Below are 15,238 nucleotides of genomic sequence, written 5' to 3'. Positions count from 1 at the left end.
CACCAATGAGATTCTTATAGGACTAGGAAAAATAGTCCTAAAATTTATACAAAATCATATAAAAACAAAGTAGCCAATATCATCTTGAACAAAAAGAACAAAACTGAAGGCATCCTGATTCCTAATTTCCAGACATAGGACAGAGGCATAGTGAGAACAGTAGCATAAACACACACATAGACCAAGGGCAAAATAGAGGTCCCAGAAGAAAAAAGGAGCCAAAAACATACATTGGAGAAAGTCACCCTTTTCAGTACAGCTATGAGAATTGTAAATCCCACATGCGAAGAATTGAAAGTTGACTCTTACCTCTCATCTGCACAAAATCAACTCAAAGTGGCCGGTGTCAAATGCATAAACATAAGACATGCTAAAGACATTCTAAAACTGCTAGAAGATACAGGAAAAATTCTGCAAGGCTTTGATGGAGGCAATGATTTTTTTGCATATAATCTCAAAGCACAGAAAACAAAAACAAAAATGCACAAATATATTACATCAAATTAAAATGATCTTACACAACAAAGTAAACAACCAATAGAGTGAAGAATCAGCATACAGGTTATATAAAATATTTTCCATCTATTTGTGTGACAAAAGTTTAACACCCTAAAACAAACAAACAAACAAAAAACTAAAATGCAAAGTGATCCAATAAAAGAATGAGCAGATGATCTTTAAATTTTTGTTGCTTTATTTTGTCTCCTCTTTTCTTAGTATATTATAGATGTATTTAATGGTGGAATTTGATGTTACATATGCGTACGTAGACAAAATAGAAAAGTATAATTTGGCCAATATCATTCACTAGAATTTCCCCTTTCCTTCAGCTCCTCCCTCCCTCTGGTCCCTTTCCTCTACTGACCTTCCTTTGATTTTCATGATATTCCCCATTCGATTCTTTTCCCTTTTCCTCTCTGCCTTCTACATACAAGAGAAAACATACGTTGATTTTCTAAGTTTGGCTTATGTTACTTAACATAATTTTTTCAAGTTCCATCCATTTTCCTGCAAATGACACAATTTCACTTTTCTTTATGGTTGAATAAAACTCCATTGTGTATATATACTATATTTTATTTATTCATTCATCCATAGACAGACACCTAGGCTGGGGGAAGTGTGTCATGAAGGGAAGGTGCTCCCTCCAATGACAGCAATGAACAGAGAGGGGATGAGCGGGAGAGAGAGGCAGGGAGAGGACACCACAGGGAACAGGACCCTTCCAAGGCACACACCCAGTGACCCACCTCCTCCAGTTGTGCCCCACCTGCCTGCACCCTATCCACAATTATCACCAGTCCATTTAAACTGGATGGATCAATTAAGTTACATCTCTCACAATCCATCATTCCACGTTCTGGCACAAATACAGGAACTTTTAGAGGGGGAACACCTCATCTTCAACCCGCAACAACAGGTATCACTTCTCTGTACATAAAGAGCCAAAGGAAATGATATCAGCATCCCCCCCCAAAAAAATCCTGTATGTTCAAGTTTACTGTAGCACTATTCACAATAACTAGGATAGGGAATCAATTTAGGTGTCTATAAACTAATGAGCAGACAGAGAACATGAGGTGTGTGTACACAATGGGATGCTATTCATTCTTAAAAAAAGAATGAACTCCGATGATTGCACCAAAATGGTTGGAACCACAAGCCATTATTTAAGTGAAACAAGCCAGAAACAGAATGACAAGTACTATCACATAGTGAACAAAAGATAGATCAACTTGGGTTTACAATAGTGATGACTAGAGATTTGGTTACAGTGGGAAGGAAAAAGGGTAATAAAGGGAGATTGGATTTGATTAATAAATGATGACACAACTGATGAAATATCACCTGAGCCATGCTAATATGTAGAATTAATGCATGTTAAAATGTATAAAAAGGATTGCAAACAGAGACACAAGTAATATCAGAGATCCATTCGCCTACTACCTTAATTTAATTAAGTTTAGAAATAGGATATTGGTGACATAGCAAGGAGAAATGTCACCAAGCATTCAGTACAAAAATCTTGCTTTCGAATTCAGGTCTTATGGATTCTAAAATCCCACCTCAGTTATTCTCACATCAGAGGTATTTCTCATCACTGCCCAAAAAAATGGACAGGAGGCCTTAACATGAAGCCACTCACAGATACAGACACCTCAATCTCTATGGGCTAGAGCTGTTTGCTTGTACGTAAACATTTTCATTAAATAATAATTTCAAAACAACTACAAATGAAGAGTCTCAAGGTTTCCAACACCTGGAAGTGATAACTGTTCAAGGAAGTAAAAATGATAATTTAAAGTGATAATCATGCATTTTACATGCATTGAATTATCATACTGTACCTCATAAATATTAACAGATATCATGTGTCAATTTAAAATAAATTTAAAGAACATAAAAGGAAGCAGTGGAAATACTACTTCTCAGCAAGATGATTATATATTGGACTGCCAAAGACTCTGAAATTCTGGTGTTTTGAACAGATGACAAGAAAGGGTACATTGGAGCCAAATTACTGGCAGTAGCAGAGTCAGGTCACCACAGAGGGGAGGATTTGAACAAAGAAAGAAGAAAAACACATTCAAATAACTTTGGCACAGGAACATCAGTAAAACAGAAAGGCGCTCTAACTATAGCTAAATGAGAGGTGGCATAGTGAGCTAGTGTTTGAAAAGTGTCCATGTTTCTCAAAATTTCAGCAGAGAGCTGTGGTGAAGAGCATCATCAACAGGTCACATTGGAAATTGCACAGGAACCTGGGAGATCATAGCAAATATTGAAACAAGATCGTAGTCAATATCTACCATGTGACATTGGGAACTCCTGGCAGAACATAATTGAAACTGGCACAGAGAAAATTAGACCCAGGGGGATCGATTCAGAGATATGGAGGTGAGGGCAACTCACTTTCCCTTTGTGTGCTGCTTCCTGGGACCGACTGAATAAGATGGTTAAACTGAATAGAAAGGCATGACTGCATTTGGGGATTGTGCCTTAGGCCATATCTGTGGGTAGTGGAGTGTGTGAGACCTTCCATGCCCCATCCACCCAATGCTGTTGGTTACCCTGCCCTGTGAGTAGAATTCTCAGAGACCCATGAATGTCAGATGCCCAGCAGAGATCAGTATATGCCTGACTCTAGGGATGTGTTGATCTAATTTCTCCAAAGTATATGCCACCTGACAAAATTTCTGTGATTTGATAAGAACTAGATTCCAGACCCAGAAACATTTCACTTACAAGTCTGCATTAGAACTACCTTGGGAGTGACTCTGTCTTGTATTTCTGGACAAAAGTCTAATACATAGCGCTTCCCATTCTTTCCTACCTTGCACAGGCAAGCAGAGACACTGAGGACCATTTTAACCAGTTTTGTTTCAGGAAAGTTAAGAGGATATATCCAGGCAAGAAAACTGGAGACCAATATCCCTACTAAACATAGATGCAAATTTCCTTAAAAAAATATTAGCACATTATATTTAAGAACACACTACAAAGTTTGTACATCATGATTGATTGGTTTCTCTCTAGGGATGTAAGATGGTTCAACATAAAAAAATCAATACATATAATGAATCACAAGTAGAAATAAGGAACAAAATCACATGAACATCTCAATAGATATAGAAAAAGTCTTTTTTAAAATTTAGCACCAATTCATAACAAAAACTGAAGAAACTAAAAAAAATTAAGAGCATACAAAGAGATCCTACAAAACTGTAAAACATCTTTGCCAGGTACTCTGTTTTAAAATTTTTATTTTTATTTTCTGTAACATTTTTACTTGTTCTATATAGTAATTAATTATATGTATTGCTTTGCTTATGTTGAACCATCTTACGTCCCCAGAGAGAAACCAGTCAATCGTGATATACAAATTTTGTAATGTGTTCTTTTTATTTGTCCTTTATAGTTGCTTTTGTAAAAGTTACAAAGCACAGTAGATTGTGCTTTGTATTTTGCATTTTCACACACTGTATTTTGACATATTATACATATATAGAGTTTAACTGATTATAATTTGGATCCCATTATTGTAGTTGTACATGACTACTCTTAATAGGATTATCATCTAGAATATATGAAGGACTCAAACAGCTTGTGCTATCAAGGAAAAATACCTATCTCCTCAACTATTTATCATTTATTAGGGACAAAAATATTATAAATCCTTTCTTCTAGTGGTATTGAAAACAGCAGTACATTATCTATCATTACCCTACTGCACAACACAATGCCAGGGCTTATTTTGCCAAACTATATCTTAGTGACCATAAATCAAATTTGCCCATTCCTTCCTCTTGAACCTACATTCTACAGCATCTGAAATGCTTCTCTTTCATTTTTTAGAGTGCTATTTTAACAGGGTTTTCTTTTCTTTTTTTTTGTATTTTACAACAAAACCTCATGCAAAAAACAATAGAAACAAAAGTGAGACTGAATCATGCTAAAAATATTTCTACGCACTATAAGAAACAACAAAATGGAGAAAATAGTATCCAAAATGTATAAGAAACTAAAAAATCAAAATCAAAACAAAATTAAAATTAAACTAAAAACACTTCACAAATAACCTTATTAATAATGACAAGGTAGAAAATAGATGAAACTAGAGATCATCAGGCTAAATGAAATAAGCCAGATCTAGAGAGTCCAGAATTGAATGTTTTCTCTGAGATGCAGAAGCTACACCAAAATAGGAGGCAAGAGTTAAATGTGGCATTCCAAAAAAATAGAAAAAATTAGTGGAGGAGAAGAAAGGGATGGAGGGGAGAGGGAGGGGATAAAAAAATTGAAAACTGATGGAATGATTCTGACCAAAATTCCTAAGTACATATATGAATATACTAAAATAAATCTACCTTTGAGTACATTCACAAGGCACTATTCTGATAGAAACCTTATAAACAACAGAAGAAATATCAGTATAGGAAAGGAAAAAGTGAAAGCGAGAAGGGAAGTAAAGGGAAAGCACTGAAGACTGAAGTACAACACATTATATTTCATGTCTTTAGAAGTATGTCAAAATGAGCCCCAGTAATTAAATCCACAAGTGGGCTCTGACATTATTCATAACTAAAATCAACTAATAAAAAAATGGACAAAGAATATCAATAGGTACTTTTCCAAAACCATGCAAATTGTCAACAGGTATATGAAAAGATGTTTACATCACTCATCATCAGGGAAATGCAATTAAAAACCACAATGTTATGGTTTGGATGTGAAGGGTCCCCCAAATGCTCATGTGTGAGACAGCACAAGAAGGTTTGGAGGAGAAATGATTGAGTGATAGCCTTAACCTTATCAGTGAATTAATCCTTGATGGGATTAACTGAGTAGTAGCTAGAGGCAGGTGGGGTATGACTGGAGGAAGCGGTTCGTTGGGGGTATTGTTTGGGGTATGTATTTTAATCTAGCAAGTGGAGATTCTCTCTCTGTTTGCTTGCTGATCACAATGTGAGCTGTTTCCTTCTGTCACACTCTTCCACCATGATTTTCTGCCTCACATTGAGTCCCAAGGAATGGAGCCAGCCATATATGAACTAAGACTTCTGAAACCGTGAGTCCCCAAATAAACTTTTTCACCTATAGAGTTTTTCTGGTTGGGATCTTTTAGTCACAGCAGTAACAGAGGTGACTAAAATACACAGTGAGATATCAACACACACATGCTGTTATCAAAGTCAAAACATAGCAAGTGGTGGCAAAGACGTAGAAAAGAAGTAAATATTGTTCCATGGTGCTGGGAATAGAAATTGATACAGTCATTACAGAAATGACAGTAGAGCTTCCTAAAAATACTGAAAAATATGACTATCATATGATCCAGTAAGCCCAATTCTTAGTATATATCCAAATACATGAAATCAGTATGTCCAAAAGATATCCACTCTTCATATTCATTACAGGATTGTCTACTAAAGGGTAAGGACGGCATCAATCTAAGCATCCACTAGTGACTGAATGCATGATTCAAATGTGATTTATATATAAAATAGAATCTTATTCCACCTTTAAAGAGGACTTACTACAGTATGGAATGAGCCTGGAGGATTTTACGATGAGGGAAATAGCCAAACAGGAAGAACTTTACCAATGATCTCACTTACATGAGGAATCTTACAAAACAAAGCAAAAAGCAGCAAACTCACAGTAATAGAGAGTAGAATGGTGGTTATTGGGGTCTGGGATATGGGAGAAAAGGTGAGATGTTGGTCCAAGGGTACAGATATTCATTACAAGGTGAATAAGCACTGGAGGGATAAGGCACAACAATGTGACTACAGCAAATAATAAAGCATCTCACACCTAAAATTTGCTAACATGTTTTCACCACACACTTGAAAACATTAACAATGAGCTGGGTTGTGGTAATCAATTGGCAAATGTCCACATAAATAGTATCACATTTTAACTCTAAATATATATATATTTTTATTTTTCATTCATAACTCAATAAAACCATTAAGAAAGAAAAGACTATGAACTGAGAAGCAGTATAAGAGAGTGAAGGAAACAACTATTTAGGATCCACTGGGTACTAACAGAATCCTTGCAGGTTTTGCACAAAGCTGCAGTCTGTAGTCTATGAATTGCTGCCAGCTGAGAGAAAGAGAGAAATTTTTCTTCCAAGATATGCAACATGGCCTGGTGCTGCCTCCATAATACTCAATCTCTTGCAGTGTTAGTGATACCTGTGCTCTCAACCTATGAGTGTTAAGATCATCTGGGTCACCATTAAAATAGAGACTTCAGTACTTATCAAGGACTTACTCAAACAAAATCTCTGTGACACATTCTCTGCTGAGAAGAATTCAGCTGGGTGTTGGTGCAAAGGTGGATAAGCTCTGGGGACTATTGTTCAAACTTCAGAAGGTGACAAAATAAAGGGTCAAATTTGGATCTCCATTTACTAGTCATGGTACACTGCAAATGACTTTGTAACTCTCTGACTTCATTTCCTTTGTGAGTAAAACAGAAGAAATAAGTCCCCTAAATGCATTCATGTGAGAATTAATTATAGTGGAGATATCAATTGCCTGAGGCATTCCTGACCATTGTAGACCATCTATAAGTGGAGTTGAAGCAGGTGAGGTGTGCTTTCACCTAATTGGACTGTGGTCCTACAATCAATTTTCCTAACTCACTTCTCTCAGGGTTTCTTCAAAGACCAGTGCCCAATAAGTATTCTTATCTATGGTTTTCCACTGATTTGAATATCTCCTGGAAAGTCTAATTGATCATCCTGATGGTAATCACTTACCTTTCCCTGTCTTCTCTACTGAAACATGAAGTGTTTTTCAGTGTCTCTGATTTTCAGCTTGGATCCAGATTACTCTGTTTTAAAATTTATCTTCAAATACATTGATTTTCAAAATAAAGGATGGTATCAGAGAGAAAATACAGAAAGTGAAAGATCACTTCAATAAGGAGCCAGAAATTAAAAAAAGGAGTCAAGAAGAAAACCTCAAAATGAATGAAACAATAAACTAAATTAAAAATTCAATGGATACTGTCACAAACAGAGTAGAACACTTGGAAGACAGAACTTCAGACAATGAAATCAAAATATATACTCTTGAAAATAAAGTTGACCACACAGAGAAGATGGTAAGAAACTATGAACAGAAATATGGGATAACATGAAAAGATCAAATTTAAGATTTATCAGAATACAAGAAGGCATGGAGATACAAACCAAAGGGGTGCACAAACATCCAAAGATGTAATATCAGAAAACTTCTCAAATCTAAGGAATGAAATGGAAAATGAACCACAAGACGCTTACAGGCCCCAAATGTACAAAATTAGAGTAGACCCACACCAAGGCACATTATAATGAGAATGACTAGCATACAGAATTAGGATAAAATCTGAAAATGCAAATTATGAAAATGAAAATTATATATAGGGAGAAACCAATGTAGATCTCAACTGATTTCTCAACACAGACATTCAAACACCCAGGAGGTCCTGGAATAACATTTATGAAACTCTGAAAAAAATATGGATACCAGCTGAGAATTTTGTATCCAGCAAAATTAGGCTTCAAATTTGAAGGTGAAATAAAAGCCTTCCATGATAAACAAAATTAAGAGAATTCACAACTAGAAACCTATACTACAGAACATTCTCAGTAAAATAGTCCATGAAGAGAAAATGAAAAACAACAATAAGATCCAACAAAGGGTGTAACTACACCAAAGGAAAGGCCAATCAAAGGAGAAACTAAGTCAAGTTAAAATTAAAAATAAACCAAAATGACCAGGAATACAAATCATATCTCTATAATAACACTGAATGTCAATGGCCTTAACTCATCAATCAAAAGACATAGGCTGGCAGATTGAATTTAAGAAAAAAAAATAAAGAACCAATAATTTGCTGTCTTCAAGAGACTTGCTTCTTAGGAAAACATATCCATAGACTGAAGGTGAAAGGTTGGGAAAAAACCTCTCTCACTTTGACTGTATAAACAAGCCGGAGTTTTCATCCTCATATCAGACATAGTGTACTTCAAACCAAAGTTAGTCAGAAGGGATAAAGAAGGACATTTCATTGTGCTTAAGGGAATTATACACCAACAAGACATAACAATCATAAATATATTTGCCCCAAACAATGGAGCATCTACGTACATCAAACAAACCCTTCTCAATTTCAAGAACCAAATAGACCACAACACAATAATACTGGGCAACTTTAACACACCTCTCTCATCACTGGATAGAACTTTCCAACAAAAAAGAAACAAAGAAACTATACAATTAAATAGTACAATCAATGATTTAGACTTAACAGACATATATAAAGTATTTCAACCATCACTGAGTGAATACCCATTCTTCTCAGCAGCACATGAATCCTTCTCCAAAATAGACATTATGTTATTCCACAAACAACACTCAGCAAATAAAAGAGAAATAAAAATACTACTCTGATACATTAGAATTATCCATGAGTTGGATTTCTTGTGATATATTCACTCTCCTAACAGAAATTTGTCAGTTTCTTTCCCTTATACTTCCCATTTTCTTCCTTTTATCCCTTCCCCATTCTCTTCCTTTACTTTCCTGTCTTTTTCCATTTTCCCAAACCCTCACCCTAACCCTTGATTTTCAGAGACTGGGTTATCTCACTTATGATCTCCATTTCCATCTGTTTCCTTTGAGATGACATTTTATTCTTTAAGATTGAGTAAAACTTCATTGTACACACATACCATGTTATCTTTACCCATCCATCCATTGACTGATATCTAGGTGGGTTTCATAACTTCGATAATGTGAACTGTGCTGCTATAACTGTATATGGATGTATTGCTAGAGTATGATGACTTTAAGTCCTTTGGATAAACACCAAGGAGTTGGATACCTTGGACATTTTGTGATTCCATTTCTACTATTTTGAAGAATCTCCATAGTGATTTTCATAGTGATTATACTAATTTACAATCCTACCAACAGTATAAAAGTGCTCCTTTTACTTCAAATGCTCTCCAACATTTATTATTGTTTGTTTTCTTTTTCCCAATGTTTTTATGGCTGGATTATAGTTGTACATAGTGGTAGGATTTGTTGTTACATATTCATACATGCATGCAATATAACAATGTATTTCAACTAAAATTATTCTGCATTATTCCTCACTTCCCCTTGCCCCATTCTTCTACTCTACTGATTTATCATTGATTTTCATGAGATTTTCCCAACTTTCTTATCCTTATTTAATTCCTTGGGATAATTTCTGAAAAGTGGAATAGTTGGGTCAGTCCTAGGATTTGAGGAAACTTCATATTGATTTCCATAGTGGTTGTCCTAATTTATAATCCCACCAACAGTGTAAAAGTGTTTTATTCCCCTTCACATAATCTCCACATTTATTATTTGTGTTCCTGATGACTGACATTCTAATTGGAGTGAGATAAAATCTCAGTGTCATTTCAATTCAAATTTGGTGTTAAGGTTTTAAGTTCTTTACATAGTTTGGAATTTATCTTCTTATGGAAGAGTAGCTTGCGAAGTTTTTTCTCCCATTCTGTAGCTTGTCTCTCCACATTCCTTTTTATTTTCTTCGTTGTGCAGAAGTTTTATAATTTGATACCATCCCATTCATTAATTTTTGATTTTATTTCTTGAGTTTTAGGAGTCTTATTGTAGAAGTCAATGCCTATACCTATCAGTTAGAGTGTTTCCCTTCTGTTTTATTCCAGGAATTGCAGGGTTTCTGGTCTAATTTCTAGGTTTTTGATACGCATTGAGTTGACCTATAGTCAGGATGAGAGAGGAGAATCTAATTTCATTCCTTTATGTGTGGATATCTAGTTTTCTCAGCACCACACGTTTAAAAACAAACAAAACTGCCTTTTCTCCAATGGATGTGTTTGGCACGTTTGTCAAAGTTCAGATCCTTGTATCCATGTGGATTTATCTTGATGATTTCTTTTCCATTAGTCTACCTGACAGAACCATGTGGTTTTTGTTGCCAGTTCGCTATAGTATAATTGGAGTTTAGGTACTGTGATGCCTCTGGCATTGCTCTTATTGGTCCGTATTGCCTAAGCTATTCTGGGTCTTATATTTTTCCAAATGAAATTTAGGACCTCTTCTTCCTGTTCCTTGAAGAATGGCATTGCTATCTTGATTGGGATTTCACTGATTGCTTTGTTAATTCGGTACTTTTGGTAATGTTAATTCTACCTACTTAAGAACATGGGGAGTCTTCCCTTCTTCTGAGGTCTTCTTCAGTTTCTTTCTTTGGTCTTATAATTTTTATCATAGAAATGTTTCTCTTCCTTGGTTAAATTCATTCCTAGAATATCAGGATTTGAGTTTCTTTCTTTGTTTTGAGGCAATTGTGATTGGAATTATATTCCTGATTGTTTTTCAGTGGATTTATTTTTGCCTTGTATAAAAGCTACAGATTTTTATATTTTGTATTTTAATCTTATATCCTGCTACTTTTATGAACTTGTTTTCTGCATCAACCATGGAAGTCTCCTGGTGAAGTTGTTTTGGGTCTTCCAAATGCACAATCATATATATCATTTGCAAACAGTGATGATTTGACTTATTTCTTTCCTATATGTGTCTCATTTATTTCCTTCTCTTGCCTATTGCTCTAAAATATCAAATACTTTATTGACTTGAGTTAGCAACAATGGACATCCTTGTCTTTTTCCTAAGTGTAGAGAAAAACGTTCTCAGTTTTCTTATCCACTATATGTTGGCTTGGGGTTTGTTATATACAACACTTATGATATTTAGGTAAGTTCTTTCTACCCTTTCTTTCTTCAGCATTTTTAACATGAATAGGTGCTAGATTTTGCCACAGACTTTTTCTCCATCTATTGAGATTATCACGTGATTATTATTTTTTTTCTATTTCTGTAATGCATTATTTTTATTTATTTGTACGTGTTGAACCATTCTTGCATCCCGGGAATGAAACAAGCTTGATCATCATGTACAGTTTGTTCTTTGTTCATTTTAGACACAATCTTACTGTGCTTTCCTACCTGTTTTGCCAATATTTTATTAAGAATTGTGGCATTTCTATTTATCAGGGTAATGGGTTTCTAGTTTTCTTTCCATGATGTGTCCTTATATGCTTTTAGGATCATGGTGATATGAGTTTCATAAAATGAATTGGTAGTTATCCCCCTCCCCCACATTCTTTTTTATTATTTCTTCTATTTAGTTATACATTGTGGCGAGCCACCTCACCACCATGATAAGATGGCGCTGGTTTCCTGAAGTGCTTTCTAGGTAAACAAGCCCATATTTGGATAAGCCAACTGTTGCAAGTGGGAGCACCTATGAACATAGGCCAAGTGGCAGGAGTAGATTGGCTATTGCAAGAGTATAAAAGTGTATGAATTCGGCTCAAGAGGAGGAAGAAGAAAAACCATGGTTTTATAATATTAAGGTCCTTATTAAACTGCTGAAGGAAGATTCCTGTGTCGTGCTTTCTTGCGGGCGAGGGACACGACAAGTGGTGCCAAAACCCGGGAATTTAGAACTTTCAGTGGTTAGGGGGTGCACCGGTAAGTACCACAGGTAAGTGTGGCGCTCCTCTATAGATAAGAGAGAGCGGGAATCGACCTTGCATAGTCGATAAACAAAGAAAAATATTTAATCGACCTTACATAGTCGATTAACAAAGCGGGAATCGACCTTGCATAGTCGATTAACAAAGAAAAATATTTAATCGACCTGCGTAGTCGATTAACAAAGAAAGAAAGATATTTTGTTTTCGCTTTCATTCTGCTTGCTCTGAACGCTGCTTTCATTATGGGCAATTCTCCATCTAGTTCATTAGTACAGTCTTTAGATTTTTTGTTGCACTCCAAAGAGCTCAAGGTCAAACGCAGTACTTTAGAAACATTCATTGTAAGAATTGATAAAGCGGCCCCATGGTTTGCTGTCTCCGGAAGCTTGACTCCTGCCAGCTGGGATAAGTTGGGAAAAGATTTGGATTTCCTTCAGGAGCAGGGACAATTGGAGAAAGGGGTGATACCGCTATGGAAATTAATAAAAGGATGTATTTTTGATGGTAGATGTCAGGAAGCTATTCATAAAGGACAGGAAGTTCTTGAACAACTACATGAGGAGAAGTCCGAGGATTCTATGAGTACTTCCAGTAAACATAGTGCAGGAGAACAGGTTTATGGAGCTATTCCAAAGAGGAGACTATACCCAGATTTAAAAGCCCTTAAAACACCAGAAGAAACAGGGGAGTCAGAATCAGACGGTGATGAGAAAGTGAAAGAGCTAACACAGCACTTACGGAAGGTAAAAATAAAAGAAGGGGGAACTAAGAGGCAAAAAGATTTTAGACAAAAGGACTATAAGGAAGAACAGAAGCCAGCTCTAGCCTATGATCCTCCCCCGTATGTGGGAGGGGTTTCGAGCACGGGTAGAACTTTTAACTCTGCAGCTTGGAGGGCTGCCCATGTAGAGTTGGGGTTTGCCTGTCCTGTATTCCAGGACAATGATGGGGGAAGACATCAGGAACCCATAGAATTTAAAACAATAAAGAATATAGCAGAATCTGTCCGCACTTATGGTGTGGATGCTGCTTTTACTATCGCCCAAATAGAGGGGCTCAATAGATTCTGCATGACCCCCTCATACTGGGCCAGTTTAGTGAAAGCTTGTGTTTCCCCAGGTAAATATTTAGATTGGAGAGCCTTCATGTTAGAGGGGGCCAATGAACAGGCTGCACACAACCAAGCTATGGGCAAACCTGCCTGGGATGTGGATATGCTTCTGGGGCAAGGTAGATTTGCCAATCAGCAAACAGGCTTTCCATTAGAGGTTTATGAACAAATTAATAAGATCTGCATTGCTGCCTGGAAAGCACTTCCTAATAAAGGAGAGGTGCAAGGTAACTTAACAAAAATTGTCCAAGGCCCCACAGAAGCTTTTTCAGATTTCGTGGCTAGAATGGTAAATGCAGCAGGGAAGATCTTCGGGAATGCTGATGCAGCTATGCCTTTAATTAAACAATTAGTATATGAACAATGTACAAGAGAATGCAAAAATGCTATTAACTTGATTTCTCAACCAGGAAGAAAAAGGGTTAAAAAGTCCTGGGTGATCCTCCCTCCCCCCTGCCTGGCCTTGCTGAAGCCTGCATTGAAATGTAAACTGCAACAGTCTCAGCAGGAAAGGGGGGTAACCTGAAGATAAGAAAAAGAAAACAAAAGGGTGTCTGTTTTAAACTTCTGGACTGCTACACAGAATTAACTCATTTTCCAGGATTCTTGTTTTGTTTTGTTTTTCTTTAATGCTGTATTTTTGAGCTCATAATTTTGATCTTGCATACCTAGGTTAATAATTTTTTTTTCTTATTGATCAGTTCTATTTTTTATTCAACTAAAGTTTTTGAACATCTGTTACATTGCAATGGAGATTCACCTATAAAGTTACAAGGCCTTTGATTTTGTGTTATTTCTATGTCGTGCTGTCTGGTGTCATGTTTTGTCTGTATCAAAACTGAGCGCTCCTAAAATTAAAATTTAAAAATGGATCCAAATACTTTTATTCACGTGATTTGAAAGGGTTCAATTTAAATTGAGTAAACTAATAAAAGTGACATGTCTTTAAAAATAACTTACAAGTCTCTAGGTGGTCAAACTAATGAAATGTTAATGTTAAACAATGTCTAATATCAATTGTTTCTAGGACTTTTCTTCAACAGGAAAGAGACAACAAATACTGTACAGGACACCTGCCTGCTTTCTTGGTTTTTACAGAATAAGTGAATTAGAGTTAACATATATGGGATTACTCAAATGTGTTTGTAGAGACATCTGATTAATTTACAAAATTAAAATGCTCATTGTTAAATAACATCAAGTACTCTTAACTCCTTAAATTCCATGGAGTATCATACTTAAACATTATTGGTGTTTTCATAGGTTGGTAAATAAAAAGGGTTTAAACTTGCTTTGTGTCATCACTAAACTAAAAACAAGGTTACTAAGAGTTATGTCCTAACAAGTGAAATTCTATATACAAAGGGTCCCAAAAGTTTCAACTGTGTTTCAATTAGAGTACTATAAACAACAAAATATTTGATCTTATTAAAATAGAGCAATTTATCTAAATTCAAAAATTTCATAAGAGTTGTTTCAAAATGTGAACAAAAAGGGGTCAACAGATAGGAAAGAAAAAATAAAAGGGTCTGGATATGAAAATATATTTATTAAAAGGAAAAAGAAAATATTTCTGGGTAAAAAAGTGCTTGTATGATGAAATACATGAGGGTCTAAGTAAGTACTAAGAACGTCTATGTAAATAAAGGGCAAGTTTCAACATGTAAACAGCCAAAACTATTTAAGGTTTTTCCTAAGGTGAAATACTAATGTTCTAATATAAACCAAAGTTTAATCTACATGGTAAAATGACACGGTAAAATGACAAGGATTTCTTAGAAACACTAATTTACTCTTAACTTTGTGTCTATTAAGTTTTTTTTTTTTCTTTAAAGCAATTAATCTTAAAAATTGGGGTTTATCCAATTATGGTTAAACAACTGTTAAAAGTATTGTACTATGTTACAGAGTCTAAATTTTTCTTTAAAAACTAAATTTGGTAAGAAAAAAGTGTCAAGGTAATTGTGAAATGGTTTCTAGTTGTATATTAAATGTGTTCATATTTTCCAGGTATACAAGTTTTTAAAGCAGGGAATTTATCAAGCTGCTATTCTCCAGATTAAACTT

Source organism: Sciurus carolinensis, chromosome 5, assembly GCF_902686445.1.
Source record: "Sciurus carolinensis chromosome 5, mSciCar1.2, whole genome shotgun sequence".
NCBI lineage: Eukaryota > Metazoa > Chordata > Mammalia > Rodentia > Sciuridae > Sciurus > Sciurus carolinensis.
Note: the sequence above shows the minus strand (reverse complement) of the source record.